Source organism: Lepisosteus platostomus, chromosome 10 (genome assembly GCF_059453375.1).
Source record: "Lepisosteus platostomus isolate fLepPlt1 chromosome 10, fLepPlt1.hap1, whole genome shotgun sequence".
NCBI lineage: Eukaryota > Metazoa > Chordata > Actinopteri > Semionotiformes > Lepisosteidae > Lepisosteus > Lepisosteus platostomus.
The window spans coordinates 39,228,128-39,246,290 of record NC_142620.1 but is presented as its reverse complement, the minus strand read 5'-3'; the positions used below and the strand labels follow the sequence as shown (position 1 = coordinate 39,246,290).

Sequence of the window (18,163 nt, the reverse complement as noted above, 5' to 3'; positions counted from 1 at the left end):
GTGTGGCCGAGGCGAACAATCCAAAAGAGTAGTCCTTAGAGAGTATCCAAAACACAAAGGTAAGTCCACAACCAGGAGATCCATCAAAACGCGGAATTAAAACACGAAGGCCGGGCCGGAACCGGCGGACAGGGAACAGGAACAGGAACAGGAACAGGAACAGGAACAGGAACAGGAACAGATTAAAACCTTAACGGGACCAGGCGCTTCCAGGTCCCGGACTCGCACGATACGGAAATCAGATGCAGAGCCCGGATGAGCGTCAGCGCCTGGCTTTTAAGGTGGGCTGGGAATAGGGAACAGGTGCACAGAATAAAGTCTCACGTGAAAGGGCTGGAGCACCCTTAAGGAGGGGGGACTATAATTGTGACATTAATGTTATTTATGTGACACCATAATGCTTTAAACAATTTCAAATTGTCCTTTGCCTTGTTTTTTTAATGTGAAAAAATGCAATAACATATTTACAGGCCCAACAGGCTGTAGCTCAGGCATTGAGTTAAATGGAGTTTGCTCTTTTTTACTTATAGAGTGTTTAAAATTGATAGATTTATTGTGTCAACACTGACACAATAAATTAGGTGATCTTTGCATCTTTTGTGTCCCTTTTTCTGCAGGTGATTTAACTTTCTAAATAACTTTCATCTGACTTGAGTAAACTGGGAACCAAATGCCATGTGGAGCTGAAAGACTCATCTAGTCTGCGATTCATTTAATGATTGTATGTTTTTACAGCAGCTGCCGGTTCCACAAACACCAGAAGAAAATGAAGTTAGGTTAATTTTCATCTTTTTGGATAGGCCATACAGCTTCAGCATAGAAAAGGGTTCTTTTGCTTGTAGTAGTAAGTCACCACTTTAAGACAGGTGTCATCAAGCAAAAAATAGTTCCAGGCGTCCAATTCCCCATAAGTGAATCCCATCATGGAACAAGGATATTATTCTCCAAAGAGGAATTGACATTACATGGGTTGTCACGACAACCAGCCGTGATTCAAAGCAGCTCTGATAGGTCTCTACCTCAGGCAAGCAGCTAGCCTTGAGATCTGAGCAGATGCTGGGCAAGCCAGCCAATCATAGGTGAGCAGGGAAAAAGATGACATCATAGGCAAATTAGGGCAAACAGTGAAAGTGCTTTGTTTGCTGTCTCCGCTTTTACTGCCTTTCAATGAATCTGCAAGGCTTGGGGCAATAGGCTAGTCGTCTCTGTCTGAACCCTACAGGAGTCTGTTTATAATTAACAGGCATATATCTTTATCTTCCAGGGTATCTGTGTACTATCACTGAGACTGGTAAAGCAGGATTTTTATAGAATCTCTATTATAATTTACATGAACAAAGAACCACTTTTACTGTACAGGGGACCACTTACACATATTACATTGCTTTGGCACTGCCATTTAATTATGGTTTAAAGCTTTAATGCATCCTTCTATTTTAATACTACATGTGTATATAGTCATTCACAGTCAAGGCAGGTATTTCATTATCCTAAATGTGTCTTTTATTGATTAACAATATAACATCAGAGCACATTTTACACACATAAGTCATGCACTCCGATGTATTTAATCATGGTAATGTTATAGGTATGCTCAATAACTTACAACACTTTGCTGTTTTGCCCTTTGCTTGTAATTTCAATGTAAGGAAACACATTTTCTTTATCTAAAAAAACATTTTTCCTGAGTGGATCTGATGTCATTAATCAAACCCATTTTGCTAAGTAGCTTGGGTCTGTCAGGAGACTGTGGAAAGGGAAAAAGGACGGAACAGCTACTGTAGCTTCTCTTATAACGAAACACAAGTTTTGGCTGACAGTTCCTTTTCATATTTACCACCCACAAAACTTACTCTAGTCTGTCTTGTGGACGTTTTACTAAATTAGACACCGTTAAGAAAGGCATCTTTAATCACCCAGGAAAGCATGTAGTGTACAGCAGGCAAGAAGGCTTGGATTCATAGCAAAGTTATATACCTAAAGGATTAATAAAGTAAATATTAATGAAACTTCATTTCATGGGGCTTTTGGTAACATAAAACAGGGTGTTTTTTACACCATGCATAAATGCAGTTCATTTTTGTGGTGAACAGCTTTAGAATTTGGACTCAGCGGCTTCTTTTTACTATTGCAGTATAGATTGTATTTACTGTGGAAAAGTTCCACACTGATGACATTTGCTGCTTGGATGACTCACTGAACCTGAACTCCTAATGTTTGCCAGGTATTTAAATGTGTCCATTGTGTTCTACATTATGTACAATTGTCGGTGTTGTTACTACCCTGGATTCCTCGAAGCATTTAATTTATCTTTGTGATTTCTGTATCTTGTACTGCAATTCATTTTGTTTCAGTTTTCATATTCTGTCCTTTTCTGACTTATAACTTTTCTGGCTTCATACTAGTATTGCTATACTACCTCGTATGAACTTTCTGACTTCATACTAGGTATTTCTGTACCTTGTTGTTTTTATGTTAAAAGATTGCAGTTACGATTTTGTTTGTTTACACCCCTCTAGGCACCCCTGGAGCTAAATTATTAATTTTAAAAGAACAGTTCACTCCATGAAAGCTACTCCAGTTTGCCCTAAAAATGAAACAGTTAAAAAGCTAAATAAAGTCTAGTATCTGCACTGTAATGTTTAACCAGAGACGTGTTACAATATTACCAACCATTTTGTTAATTAATACTGTAGATCTATACTAATGTTCAAAATAACATTCTTCGAGACTGCAAAGATTCACACATAGTCACTTTCACACAAAGCAAAATAAAAAAAATCCAGCTTCCCTCTCTCCTTCTTACTCAGTGTTGTCAGCTCCCAAACAAAAGACTAATTCCGTCTGGTTCTTCCCTAGTGCCGTTGGCATTATTATCATGTTTATTGTCAGCCAATGGGCTGGGCTGCAAGGATGACATCATGGGCTAGGGAACAGCAAGAAGCCAGTGAAGCATCCAGCCTGTTCAACAGCCAGGGTTTGGGGTCAGGGACCGGTCTGACAACAGAATGGCAGTCCTGCCGATGGACTGTCACTAGGGCTTTGATATCCTGCGATGAATTCATCAGAACACTGGACCCAAAGGCTGTATACTGAGCAAAAGAATGACAAGATATAATTCAGGTAATCCCCAACATCTCTTGGTTTTAATAAGTTGGATTTGGACAGAGGCATTTTCTGTAGGGTATTTTTTCTGCTTTTGGTTCCTGCTATAAAAGGAAGCACTATTGATGTGCACTTTGTCTCTCTCTGCTATAAAAAAGCATGTATAACTAACAGCTTAGTGATGTTTTCTGGTGGCTTTTCAGGATTATTCCCCCACCCCTGACACATCCCTTTTTCCATATAGAGCATCTTTGTTATTGTGCGAGATTGAAAGCAAGAATAGGTGCATTGAATCAGTATACTGTTCCTACTAGTGTGTGCAGCAGCAACTGCAATGGCTTGTTAAGTAGAAAAATGAAGGAAGATGCATTGCTAATTTGAGGACTGAGTGAGCTAATGCATGGTTTAGTTGTCGAATGATTGGTTCCTTTTCATTTTAGGCTAAGAAATCATTTTTAAAAAGAAATTAATCTTTTAAGGCTATTTATGTTGCTGGATTTTATGCCATTTTACCATGCTTTGAAAGACTCCAATCATATTACTCTCAATTTGAAAGCAAGGGCTGACAGGAGATGCTATCTAGAAAGGGTGGTATGGTGTTGGGCATTAGAAATATGCAGTGTCTGAATTTTTTTGTGTATGTGGATGGAGATGGTTTATCCTTCCTAGTTACAAGGTCCACAGAAGCTCTCTTATTTGTGCAGAATGACTGCTTACTGGGGTCAATCAATATGCACCTATTTCCCAAGCAGCCAATGAAAGCTCTATTTTTCAGTTGGCAGGCTGGGCTTATTCTGGGGATGTGCTTGACAAAATTCAACCTGAGAGATTGTGAGTTCGGGTTTTAATTGGTTTGAGAAATTCACCCCATTCCTAGAAGTGGAGCCAGTCCATGTTAGTGAGCAAGATAAATGGTGAGATATAAGAGTGTCGTTTTATGATAGGACTGGGGGATGTTGCCATTGCTGCTGTGTCATCATGCAATTTGCTGCACAGATTTAGGCTAGGCAGTTCTCCCAGTACAAAGTAATGTGACCAGTACTGGTAACCATGTGTGTATTTGGTCAATCTGCATTCATTAAATAAAGTGGCTTGATGTTTAAATGTCATCCAAAAACTGTCTAAACTCTCCCATTAAATGAAGTGAATAAAATAGCAGATCCCATCTCAAATTTTCCTGCATTTCTTCTTATCTCTATCAAACTAACAGCTACATGTTCGTGACTTTAGATTGGATTTTTGTTTTCTCATTTGAATGTTGAGTCTGAAAACAGAATCAAATAAATATATAAGATACATACTACAGTAAAGGAATTTTTAAGTGGAGGATTTATTCTGTCTGCATCTGAAATAGTTTAGCTGAAAAGAAGGAAGATATTTCTGATTTGAATGTTCTGTTTTAAAAAAAAGATAGAAAAGGTATTTTTTTTAGCAAGGAAGTGTTGAGGTGGACATGGGTATAGTATGATTATTATACATACTATAGGTCGATATATATTCTATATACTGTGGTAAATATAGATAGGTATATTATGTTTATTGAAGTTGTGGCTCTCCAGGATGCTCTGGAGGTCAAAAGTTTGCCTGTGCTAATAAAGGCCTTTAATATGCGTTATTCACTTTTTAAAAGTGGTGAGGTTTAGTAGGTAATATAATTTTCTCAATTGGATCCATTTTATTTTGCCATGCCTGTGTCTTTTGAAATTTGATTACTTGAAACCAATGCATCTGTATTATAGGTACTTGCTTCTTATTATTTGGATATAAATTCATCCTCAGGTCATTTTGCTGCAACAGTGATTAAGGTCAAGAAAAATGTGTCCATTTTTCATCTTTTCCTTTGAACCCTTGCAGTGTAGGTCACCCAGGAAGATTGCTTAGATTGAGTTGATTGTTCTCTCTCTAGTAATATAATAAATTGGGTTTGGGTTAAGGTTTGGGTGCAGGAGACCTGTATTACAGGGTTCAAAGGTGCTTCATCATCTAAGGAACTTATTAAGTGAATGCATGAAAGATAGCCAATATTGGACCGGTTAACTGTTTTGTTTGGGCCTTTAATATTTTATTTCACAATTACCTCAACTTTGAGCTTCATGTAGTATTGCAATCTTCCAACCAAAACTTCTAAAAACCAAAACGAGTGCTAGAATTTGTATTTTATCTGAAGCATTATAACAAATGGACGATGGTACTTTTAAGCTACAGATGCAATGAAACCTGCATGCATTCATTGACAGAGAATAGAGGGTGAATTTGTTGAAACATTTCTGATCCTATATTAGTTTAGCTGGGAAGGCTTTAGATTGGTTTTCATACGTTAAAAGATGATAAAGATAAATCAACACTAGGAGATGGTCCAATTGGTGTTTTGCAGAGTTCTATCTTGAGACCCTTGCTGTATATACAGTACATTACAACTTGATATGATCAAAAAACTTAATTTCAGGACAAACCAATCTGACAAAGTTCTAAAAGACAGACTGAAATCCATCATTTTGTTTTTAATGGGTTGGAAATAACATTCATAAAACAGTTATTGTTGTTGGGCACAGATGATCAAAAAATGATTCTTTTAGCATCACTATTGACAGAAACCTTGTTATATTATCTTCAGATAGTAATATTCAGATAGTATCTTAAGAAATTGGTTGTCATTTTTGACATCTTTTAATAGGTTCCATTTGATTAATGTTTTAAACCTGTGTAACTAGAACTGCTTTTTATAATTTGAGAAATACAGATGTACTTAAAGGATGTGTGGCTTAGGGATTGAAGATTGTTTCCATGTTGCTATAACATACAGTAAACCTAGAGTTTTTATAAATACAAATTATAATTCTTTATTTCATATACAGGTACCTGATAACAAACCCAGTAGTTTCCAGCCTGTTCAGAATGTTTTTTCAGGTTATTGACACAAACTTTAATATCTGTTCATATCATCCTTTGTTTAAGTTTACATTAGCTACCAAGTTTTCAAATTAATTTTAAGGGTACAACAATAACATTTAAAATCCTTCATGAGTCAGGGCTTTTCTAGCTTCAGGAGATACTGTATTTATTCCAAGTGCTCCTAATTGTTCACAGAGACCTGAAACTGTTGGTTTACCCCAAGATAGTTTTAATTCTTTAAGCTGTGATGTACTTTTGGAACTCCACTTCAATCTGTTTCAGCACTATAAAAATATACTGTATAGATATACCTATATAGATATACCTACTGTATAATGTATATAGAAACACTAGCTTGTATTCTGCAAAATTAATATAAAATCCATTCTTATTGGTTCAATTTGTATGTCATTCATAGTGACTGGATATGTATTTTCATATACTTGTTTTTAATTACATTATTCCTCAAAGCCCTTACATAAAGGGTGCTAGATGAGATTATTATTATTTTTTATTATTAATAATTTAATAATATTATTTAGGATAATTTCATTGAGATGGTCTATTGGATTCTTTCAGTATTTGTAGTCCATTCAATAGTTTCAATTCCTGAACAGAAACATGGCTTAAATATTATTATTTTAATTATAAAAATTATATCTTTCAGTTGCAATCTAATTAACATCTACTGTTTTTAAACATTCGTTTGATAAATTGATAATACCTTAGAAGTTGAAATCAAAATTATTCATGGTTAAAAATGGTAAACATCAATGAGGTATGCTTTCCAGGAATGTAAGAAATAATGAAAGGAGTGACTCTGAAGATTTTAATTTGTGGGGGGTTAGTTAAGTTAATATGTTAAGTTAATATGAAAGAATGGGATGCATGAACAAAGGAATTGCATCCTCCAAAAGATTTCATATGAAAACATTTATACTGTTCCTCTACCTTTTGTGTATTTAATAATAGTGCACAGCTGCTAAAATCTCCATACAGTATGTAGAAGATTTTCAGTATGTGATTGGATTAGTTCTGCCAATATCAATACAATTCAATCTCACAACTTTATCATGCTTTTATTTTTTTGTCTTCTTACCATAAGGATATGTTTAGTCTTAGACTGGAACCGATTAAACTGCAGACAGAAAGAAATGCAGACAATATGCATGCACGGGGTGAAGATTGGTCATCTCTTCACAGAAACCTAATGAATGAACATTTACCTCAACACTAGGGCTTAATTTTTCATCTTAATTAGCATGTGAGACAGCTTAAACTTCAGCAATCAAATATTACAGCTGGTCCACATGTGACCTTTGTTAACCTTAATTCAATTTCTTTTTTTTTTACACCTAGGAGAACATATTAAAATTTGATTAAACTGGTATTTTTCTTATTATTTGAATTTGTAGGTTTTTGAACTGTTTGTTACAGAATAATCACCAACATTCATTTACATAACTATCAAATTAAGGATTATAATGACATTATTCTTTCAATTTGTAGACCCCAATTTCTCTTAAATATAATTTTAACTTCTATTCCAGAGCAGGTGGAACAATATATAAAATGGTGGGTAGCTGCGTCAGCATGCATAGGCTGCAAAGGAACAAGTAATAGGTTTATTCCATGCTGAAAAAACACCTGAAGAAGGCTCCACGGCCGAAACGTTGCGTTTTCTCTCTTCTTTTTTTCAGCATGGAATAAACCTAATACTTGTTCCAATATGTAAAATAAAATACACAAAAATGCGTAATACACTGTGAGGCAAGAGTTTTTACAACCCACTAAGAATTTGTAGATTCCATATCTTCCAAAGTTAATTTCAATATTCCTGTTATAATGGATGTGTTTTAACTTTTATAGTACGTATACAAGGGTTGATAGAGACAAATTTAATTAAGTAAATCTGTTTGATAAACAATTATTTAAGCCTCCATTAAAAGCAGTCTTCCCATGAAAAAGAATATATACCACAATCTAAACCAGTTAAAACAGTTTTTTCTATACTTCTCACTGATGGAACCAGTTTGTTTTTTGGACAGGACAGAAATGTGAGATTGAGTATACTGTAAGTAACGGTTTTAAATGCTAAAAAGGCTAGATTATCTTCCATTACCAAGACTTTAAAGAACAAAGAATTTGCTTAGCACCCCCAACCTCCCTATCCTGTATGGTCTGAGGAGTGGATTTTCATTACAGGTTGTGGACCATCTGGCTATTTCACAATGGCTGATTCCTACGCCACACCTAATCTGTTGCATTTCTGTTTGAACTGTGGGTATACAATACTCTTCTGTTCATCTTTTAACTCCCACAATCCAGACATATCCAGACATCTGTAATAGAGCCATGAACAATTTGGCACTTGGTCAGATTTCTATTTGATCGTAATCAATTAGTCTTACAATTCAAATTTAGATGCTACTTGACAAAAACGGAAATACCTGAATATATCAAATTGTTTTGTATATTGTAGGCTTTAAGGAGGTTTATCTGTGTCAGAGAGCATCATTGCATTATAACTAATAAAGATATATACAGTACATCTTGATGTAGGGTAAATCCAAAGGTTTGGAGTCATGTACACTGAAAACATTCATTTTTGGTACTTTTGGTATTCTGATCTAATTCTAATTCTGATCTTTAATTCTGACGTCACAACATACTCACTTGGTTTATTTTTCTCCTCTTCAGAATGATTTTGAATTTGAATATAACACGTTAGTTCTACTGGTATGCAACTGATGCTTTCTTTTTGAAAGTCAATAACTATGATGAAAAGAACAGTTATAGAGAAATACACTGCACTGGACATTCATATTGTGCAGGATAATGAAAGATCAAATGCTTCCATCTGATCCTAGTGCAGTTTGTGTTGTCTTTGAAAAGTGAGTGGCTTGAAGTAACCCCAAGTGATCCTCTACCTGCTCTGTCTTTCAGATAAAAAAGAAATCAAAATCCAGGTTAAGCTCAGGATTTGCTGATTTTCATTTTATCTTGATAACATACAACCAGGTCTAAGAAGATAATAAAATTATTGATTTGTACTGTACTTACTGTAATTATTGGTTGTTAAGCCAAGTGAGCATTATTTAATCTATAATTCTGTTTAATTGGTGATTTGCACCTATGTATTTGTATTTGAAAATCAGTGTCCTTTGAAACTAGGTGGTGAACAATATTTTGCAAAGATTTGAAAGTGGTGGTTATCCACAAGTCTATTTGCCCAGCACACTTTGCTACCTTCAGTGCCCCATTATTTATAACTACAAAAAAATTCACTTTTTAATGAAATCAGAATTGAAACACTCTTTCATGTTCTTTGATTTACACAGGGTGCTTACTGTGATAGTATGTCTATTCAAATAACTGCATTGTGAGAACTGTGTCCCATGGAGTGATTACATTTGATTGAATTACAAATGGAACAATGGGGAACATGTTGATATGCTTAGTAACACACAACAGAAGTCTCGGAGTAGTTACTTAGAGTTTTTCGTGAAGAACTTAGAATGCAGTAAATAATAGATGTGTACTGAGGGAGATCAGTTTTCCACTAAAGCGAGATCTATTCTCTAGGATCACAAGATCTGGCTTTTGTTATTCTAACTGAACACTTAATTGGGCTGATTAGTTCACTAGTCAGAGCTATAGTTTACAGCTTTATTTTTTTTTCTGACTGGAACATGTTATATTCTGTGGCTTTACTTTGCTCACCAATGCCTAAGGCTCAGACTTTATGCTCATATAAAGTCCTGAGCTCGTCTTACTCATAACCCCTGAAACAAAAAATGCAAATTTCCAATAGAGCTGAGGATTTAGATTAAATTTAAAAAATCCTTTGAGACAGAAAATTGCATGGGGAGACAATTCACATATTCAATAGTCTTAAAGGTATTGACAAAGTCAAACTAGGGGACATCGTCAGAATCAAAGCAGTACAATGATTTGGGACTCAAAGGAAATGAAGTTCACAAGTCTTCATGAAAAAAGTAAGAGTTTTGGCATTGTGAGTAACAGAGACACTTAACAGTAACAAAGTAAACTCTTTGTTGTTTAAAGAAGATTTTGAGGATCATAAATCACTACCAACCAAATAAACCAAATGGGCCAAGTAATTTCCTCTTATTTATATAATTTATGTTTTTGTATTCATTTCATTTGCAAGGATTCCCTACTGTACTGCTTGTTTTCCCCACTGTAATATTACTGTTAATAGGAGACTACATTTTATTTCTTATATTATTTGTTTCCCAACTCTGGTCTTGAAGAAACACTGATGGTTTTCTCTTGTTAATTGATGAGTTAATTGATCTGTTGCTTGTTTTTTTTTAACTTGTTTTTTTGGTCAATTCTGAGTGACAAAAATACCCTACTTTAAGGGTATAGTTTCAGCATACAAACCTCTCCTGAACTTGCTGTCATGCCCAGTACACCTAGAGGGCACTCTACTTCTCTCCTGTTCCTAGTTCCCTGTGATTATTCATGTCTTTCTGCTGTGTCTTGTTGTGTAGCCTATTTACTTCCTGCTTCTGTGCTGCTCCTCGCTCAGCATTGAGGTTCAGATGTCCTGAGACCCACCTAGCACCAGGTCACCAGTGTCCATGGCCTGAGGGCATACAGTAGGTTTCTATACACCATTTCCTGAACAGCTTAGCCTGGGCTAACCCCAGTCTCACAGCTACGCATAGGGTCTGTTTTTGTTCTCCTGCTATTCCACGGTTTGTCCTTCCCAACATCCTTTAATCTTACTTGCCATTACTTGGATCAATAAATGATAAACAAATACAGCAGGGAATGACACTGTACCAGATACTCCCAGAATGAACAATTGGACCTTTACACAAGGTAAAAATAATTACATTTCAGGCAACACAACTGAACGAGAGCATTGGTACAGGGCTGATACCAGTTACAAACTCTCATTACTCTCATCTGACCTTTTAAGCTGAAATCAAATTTACAAATATGCCCCAAATAGAAAAATGAAATCAATTAACTTGTGATTAAGAATTCAGTTGGAGCAAAAACTGGATTGAACTGGAGTTCCTCCGGGACCAGGGTTTGGAACTACTGCTTTATAGAAAGCTCTGCTCTCAGAATGTGAAACTGAAAATTATATAACTTAGTGTATTTTGTTTTGTTTTCCAGTGAAGAAGGTACTTGTACAGATAATTAGAATATTAAAATAGTCTCTAAATGTATGCTTTTTGCACTAACATTTTTTTTCATTTTTCGTTCTGTTCTTTTTTTACTGCAGAAGTACAGTAAACAAACTCTTGACAGAAAAGCAACAACAAAGCAATGACTGACATCTAAACAAATGGCAAGCATCACTACAGAATTTTGTGGTTGGACGTTTTAATTCTGCTTCTTTACTGCTCTGTGAGGATCGTATCCAGGAAATTTAAGGTTATGCCTTATTCCATTGTTTGCCTCCATGGTCTTTAAGGTTTTTCTGAAAGTTACAACACTTGAATATTTGCTGCTCATGTGGATGAAATCTACAGTTTGTAACAGATGTTCATGTTGGTGCTCTGCGGTGTAGAATGCTTGTGAAGTTATTTCTGCAGCAGGCCCATGGGTTACCCTTGTTATTAGGTTATTCTGTTTTGCAGCAGTTTGTTAGGAAATTACCTTGGTTTATTAAGGAACTACATAAAACCTTATCATAAGATGCAGAACCAATAAGTGATAGATCCTGTAGACACCTGTTTAAGTGTGTTGTTCTATAAGATTTTAAGTAATCGCTTTCATGGTGTATGATGAGGACCAATCATAGGTCCAACATCCTTATCTGTGCTGATTGCCTGCTAACAATATTCAAAGCATTGATTCAAATACCTAGGGACTAGTGAAGATCTCCTATCAGGGGAATCTATGTTTGGTCCATGTATACTGATACTGGAATGAGAATACTATAGTTATACAGTAGCTTATATGTACTTTCACAAAAAGTTGTCAATTTGTTTTAAGCCCTCTGACCAGCAATACAGCTTGTGCAGTGAGGCATTGCAACTTGCCAATCACAGGAAAGCTTGTTAGGTGCACTTTTACCCAACAAGGTCCAGATGGAACAATGCCTGATCAGGTCACCTTTAAAAAATACTTAATTCAAAGCTTAGGTCACTGCAAGAAAAAGGCCACACTTAGTCAGGTTTCTGCACATTCCATAATGCCTTGAATGTCACCAGAAGCAAGGGAGAGGGCCATTGGCATGCTGCGGGCAGACATGTCATGTGCCAGCATTGCCAGACAGTGTGGAATAAGCCGCTTCACTGTGTCCCGACTGCAGAGAAGGTTTCAGGAGACCAGCAGGATGTCCAAGATCCGGTCGACCTTGAGTAACCATACCAGAGCAGGATTGACACATCATACTGGTACATCTGAGAAATAGTTTCAGATCTGTCACCCGTACTGCTGCTGAAACTGCCAGCAGATACAATGCTCACATCAGCGACAGGGCAGTGAGGCTCCATGCTGCTGGCCTTAGAGCAAGGCGACCTGTCAGAGGCCCTCTGTTCACACCTCCTAGATATCACACCTGACTGGCTTGGGCCAGACAGAGGCTGCAATGGACTCCTCAGCAGTGGTATCAGGTGCCCTTCACAGATAAGTCACTCTTCAGCCTGTTCTACGCAGACGGGAGGGCTGGAGGTGTTGCATTTCTTTTTTCCATCAGTATACAGTATATTATTTTGCCTTCAAATTACCTTATTTACACAGAAAACTACACTCTGCAAAATAAAAATACAAACACAACGCTTTATTTATTGATGGCAGACATTTCCATTGTTAAAACCTTTTTTTCTTTTGCCAATTAGGTAGTCGTATGATTTCTGCTAGTTATCTATTAGTATGTATGTAACGTGCATGAATATGAAGAAAATATGAAAAGATAGTGTTATAGTGCCTTATGAAATTAACTCCAGAATCAATCCAGTACAAAGCATGATGGGCCATGTGTGTTTCATGAAATCTGCAATGACTAGAATGGGAATGTTTCATTGGAGCATCATGGCTTTGACTGTTACACATCTTATAAAACCTGTCATGTGGGAGAAGAATACTTGAAAGATTTAATTTAGCCTTGAAAGATTTAAGTTAAATGCCGGAATCGAATCAGGTTTGTAACTGCATATTGTCCCACAGTAATAAATATTATTTATGGGATTTCCATGCAGACATTCAGTTATGGAACTCAAAATTCAGTGATGCACAGTGGCTTGCATGTATACAGCCAGATAGAGACTCATTAGGATGCCAAAAATGGTTTGACTAAATGGTTTGACAAAAATGGTTAGACTAAATTACAGTCACATAATGTCTAACCAATCAGCAGTACCCAGTTTACTGTACTGGAACTCTTTAGATTCCACTGAATGTAACTGTATTACATAGAGTATGTCCTGCATTCTATAATGAAAGTTATTTGAAATATTGGGTTCATGCCTTATTGTTTTTTTATTCAGTACATTAAAAAAGATATTGCTGCTCTGCAATCAAGAAAGGAGTAATTAGATTCCTAGGATTAAAGGAATGTCCTACTCTGACAATTGTTATAGAACTGGACCTCTCTATTCTTGTGCGCATGAGTCCTGATTCCAGTATTTAAAATCCTCAAAAGCACAGACAAAGGCTTCAGAATTAACCGTGAAAGACAACCAGATAAAACAATGGGGAAATACCAGGAAGTACATTTGAAACTTAGAAGAGGAAGTAGAAAATCACACTTTTTTTACGATAGTTTAAGCTTGGACCAAGTTAGCCAGCTTGTTAAAGCTGATACCATAGGTTTTTCCAATAACAGTTCACACATTTCCCTGCTTTTGCTACCTTTCTTACATTCTAATGATCATAGAATCTCCATATTGTGACCCATTACTTATTTATTATTTTCATTCTGCTTGTTGAAACTTAAATGTGGAAATCTTCTTGTTAGAAACTGAAAACAAGTCGCCCTCTTTGTTTTTGTGATCTATGCTCAACAAAGTGAGGCATTTTATTGCCAACAATAACACTCACATATACTGTATAATGTACACAGCTGAAATCAGTACTGTCACGTGCTGTCAGCTGTTAAAATATGCAATACAGCGATCAGGTTTTTCATAGAAAATAGTGGATAGACGATTTACAGGAGGAAATGAAAGAGAAAAATCTCTTGTATTTTCTCTGTTAATGGTTTTAGCAGAAATGCATGCAAACAGAACAATCAATAAAAGCTAAAGATATGGAATTTCAGTTTAGCAGGACTGAATATTATTTTATTGCTTAAGCCACACATCTCTAAAAAAAAAAAACGTGTGGGGAGTTTAGAAGAGCTGATTGTGCTTTGTGTTCTCTGTAAAATTGCAGAATATCTTGTGACTTGCCCTTCTAGCTACATCTTTGTGCTCACATGGCTTCTCTGTAAGATTAGTTGATCACAATCCAGGATGTTCATGGAGAAGGAAATAAATTCTGAAATAGTTGATAAATGGATTAACAATATGGGTGTGGGAAGATGATTAAAAGTTTAAAAACAAATTAATGCTACCCTAGTGAGTATAGTACTATAACTGCACTAAGTATAAAACTCACACAGAAAATGTATTTTTTTAATATCATGGCCGTTTTCTGATAGCTACGTTTTTCATGCCATGACACACCCATGGACAGGGTGCAGTAATGGGATGTAATGGGATGTTTAAAATAGGTGAGTCTCATGGCAAACTGAGACAAACACAGCCTTGAGGTTAAAATAGTGCTCTTTTATTTACAGTGCATAGAACTCCACAAACAAAGCAAAACCACATAACAAAACCCAGGATCGTCTTTGAGCTTTTAAATAAACTTCTTGAAAGCCTCTCTCTATTTACTAGCTGGGCAGCTAAGCTGCTTCTCAGCTTCACAAAACTAAAGTCCCAAAAACGCAAAAGTCCCATCTGTCATTTCCTCACTTATTCTCCGTCACATCTTTTTCCACTGGTGCCATTGGCTCTAGCCTTTAGAAGGCTCAGGTTTCTGTTTTTTAAATTGTGGCCTGACCAATATTCTTCTTCTAACTGGTCAGATGACTTACTGCCTAAGGTCATTTCCTACAGTACTCTGGGGACTGTAGTTCAGATAAGAGATGCCATATAGTCTGAATCTGCCACAATAGAGTATAATGCATGATTACTCCAGAAATAATCTCTTTTGTGCAATTGACCTTTATGTTAGAGATATGCTTGTCTGCTGTATGAAAACTAGCATAAGGCAGGTGTAAACATTCTTAACATGAGGCAATATGTGCTGTAATATACTGTACAGTACATTCCAATACAAATCCAGTGCTCTCAAGCACAGCAGTAAATCACATCAGCTAAAGTACAGCACACTACTCTGTTACATAATGTAGAAAACAGTAACAGAAAAATGGTTTTAGGCCCAAATATTTTTCAAAATTCCTGAACAGATAGAATTTTACCTTCACAGTAGTAGCTATTCACAGATGACAATGTATATAACCAAAACACAGATTTGGAAGGATTATCTGATTTCAAACTAAATGTACAGTTAATAAAATATTATACAGGTTTGTGCTGTGTATTCGGTATTTGAATTATAAACTGATTGGCAAATATTTAAAGTGGAACTGATGGCTGATGGCATTATTCGTGGTTGCTTTCAGAGCACGTACAGTTGCAGATTATGTATTTTTGTAGTTTTTCCTAAAATGCACAGATCTCCATAATGCATTATGGATGTGTTTGGTCATACCATTTGCTTCTTTAACTAAAATGTAATGTTTGGTTCAAGTAAAATAAATTGCAGGTTCCATAGTTCGGACTAAGGTGATATCAATAATAAAGTTGACACCCCGAAGCAAAGAGACAGTCTTTTGGCTTAAAATATTTGAAGAATATCTAGATTGTGTGGGTGTGTTGCTAGGAGGTACCTGAGATGACAGTTTAAATCCAAGATCCAACCACACTGGTACATACATGTATAGACAAATGGACACAGCATTGATCTGGAGAGGATTCTCTGAAGGTCCACCACACTCAGCATACTGATTTAGCTAGGAAATAGTATACTGTATGTGATTCTATAACACCTATTTTATTTTTTTTTGTTTTTTGTGTAAAGAAGAGTTTCCCACACCCTTGTTTACCATACTCCAATATCTTTCATGCTTATTTCAATTGCTTATTCTGCTTTTATGTAACACACCTCTCTTTAATAGTAATTAATGTATTTTAGGTGATCTGTGTCCTAACTAAGAGAAAAAACATGCAGTGCCACCTGCATTCTAGATATTTTTACTTATCATTAAATTTTAATTGCTGCAATTTTGTGTTTCAGACAGCATACAAATACATGACCTTTTCTTGATAAAATAATACTAGCTAGCAAATCTACACACAACTGAAGGCTAAATTAGAGAAGAATGAAATGTGAGAATCAGAATCAGGGTCAGTGTCATCCACATTCAAATTACAAATCAAGGAGAAACAATAAGGGGTTCATAAAGAGACATGAATGCAAAAAGAAACACATTTATTTCATAATTATCAAGCATATCATCTTATGTTAGGTTTGCAAATGTCTTGCATGGTAAGAATAAAGACCCAAAATCTCAATGTACGTTCATGGTTAAAATGAAAGAATGTTGATAATAAAAATGTGCAGTGTTTCATCACTGTAGAAGAAAGGATTTGTATTTAGAAATTAGGGACTGATAAAGTTTCTACAAATTAGTAGATTAGCAATTACTTCCAATAGATCCATAAGTCAGTAGTGATGAGGTTAGGTAAAGTTAATGGTTAGGTAAGGGTTAGTAAGAGCATGTTCACATTCCAAGGAACCATAATCAAACTCCAAATTATACAGCTTATTTTGCGGCTTTTTTCTAAATTTTGAATGATTGTGGTTACATTATGTTGATTTTCACTTAAATAGTCCATGTTTCAACAAAGTACATTTATTTTTACCATCAGAGAAGACGTAAACTGCCTTGAACAGAAAATATGACTACAAAGGTCACCTGATTCAGTATGAGGAACTCACATCTCATTACATTTCAATAGAACTGTTTTTGAAGGGATTCAGAAGTGATAAGACAAAATTTCTTGTGTTAGACACATTTAATTTATCTTGTTCTGTCAAAAATATGATTTCCTGATAACCTTTAAGGTTTTTTGTCCAAATAGAAATTTAAATTCAGCAGTCATTTGATTTTGGCTCCATTAATGATTGACTGTTAAAAATAGTTTCTATTTTTATGGTGTACACAAATTGCCCTTGGTTTAGACTGTTTTGCAACACAGATACATACTGTATATTATGAATGTCAGAGCTGTGTTGTGACTGATGTTTTTTTCCTCATTTTTGTCTTATGATAGCTAAGGGAGGATTTGCTTAAACCAAGACACTCACAAATCACAGGTTTAGAACCACCAAAATGTGATCTGTAAAAAAAAAAAGTAGAACCCCTCATTACAGAATGAGTACAAAAACATCTAGTGGTGTGGTGGTATGATTAGATAGAAATAAAAAAAAATATTAGCTGAATCCTACTTCACAGTGAGCAATACCTGTTATACTTACTGGTAGTGCAGGTATTGTATTCCAAGTACTGTATGTGTTACCTGATTGATGTCTGTTTTATAAGGTTATACGAGTTACATTTATCTAATGTCTGCATGTTCCCTCAACTAGCCTTCCAACTCTTTCCAGGTATTTTTTCTTTCAAAGGCTTTATTCTCATGCACTTACCATTATTAGAGAATTTTACCCCTTCATGTGCATATAGTACCTTTTAGTATTTAAGTATAAAGTCTCTCAAATCTCCCAAAGCTGCCTGGCGTGGGAGCAGTGGTTGCAATGCCAGTATTTATATTAATGGAATAACCTACTGTCCTTTGCCATGAGATCGTTATTTTGAAACAAATGCTAGTGCCTAGCACTAGGACAGTTAGTGCACAAAGTTGTCCTGCCTGTGAGTGGGAAGAGGTTGATGTTGCACCTTTTTTAGTAGTGAGTCATTTTAGGTCACTTGAGCAAGTCATTTAATAATTCACATTCTTGCCAGCAATTAACTCTGAGGCTTCATACATTATGTGTGATAATGAATTCCCATCATTGGCATATTTAGCAAATAACAGCCTACAGTAATCTTAGCAAAGATTGGAAA

At 35.7% G+C, this 18,163-nt stretch overlaps 1 protein-coding gene across 4 annotated transcripts in view; it reads left to right on the top strand.

Annotated features, from left to right (window-relative positions):
- The first annotated feature begins 2,178 nt into the window (after positions 1-2,178).
- LOC148653689 (serine/threonine-protein kinase PAK 3) overlaps positions 2,179-18,163 on the top strand; it is a 64,231-nt gene continuing 48,246 nt past the window's right edge. The window contains exons 1-3 of one of the 4 annotated variants that reach the window (XM_088648956.1): positions 2,179-2,224; positions 2,860-3,123; positions 11,264-11,415. The gene's annotated coding sequence lies outside the window, so the exon portion shown is untranslated. The remainder of the gene's footprint in view (positions 2,225-2,859; positions 3,124-11,263; positions 11,416-18,163) is intronic. The other 3 variants (XM_088648957.1, XM_088648955.1, XM_088648959.1) reach the window with 3 other exon arrangements.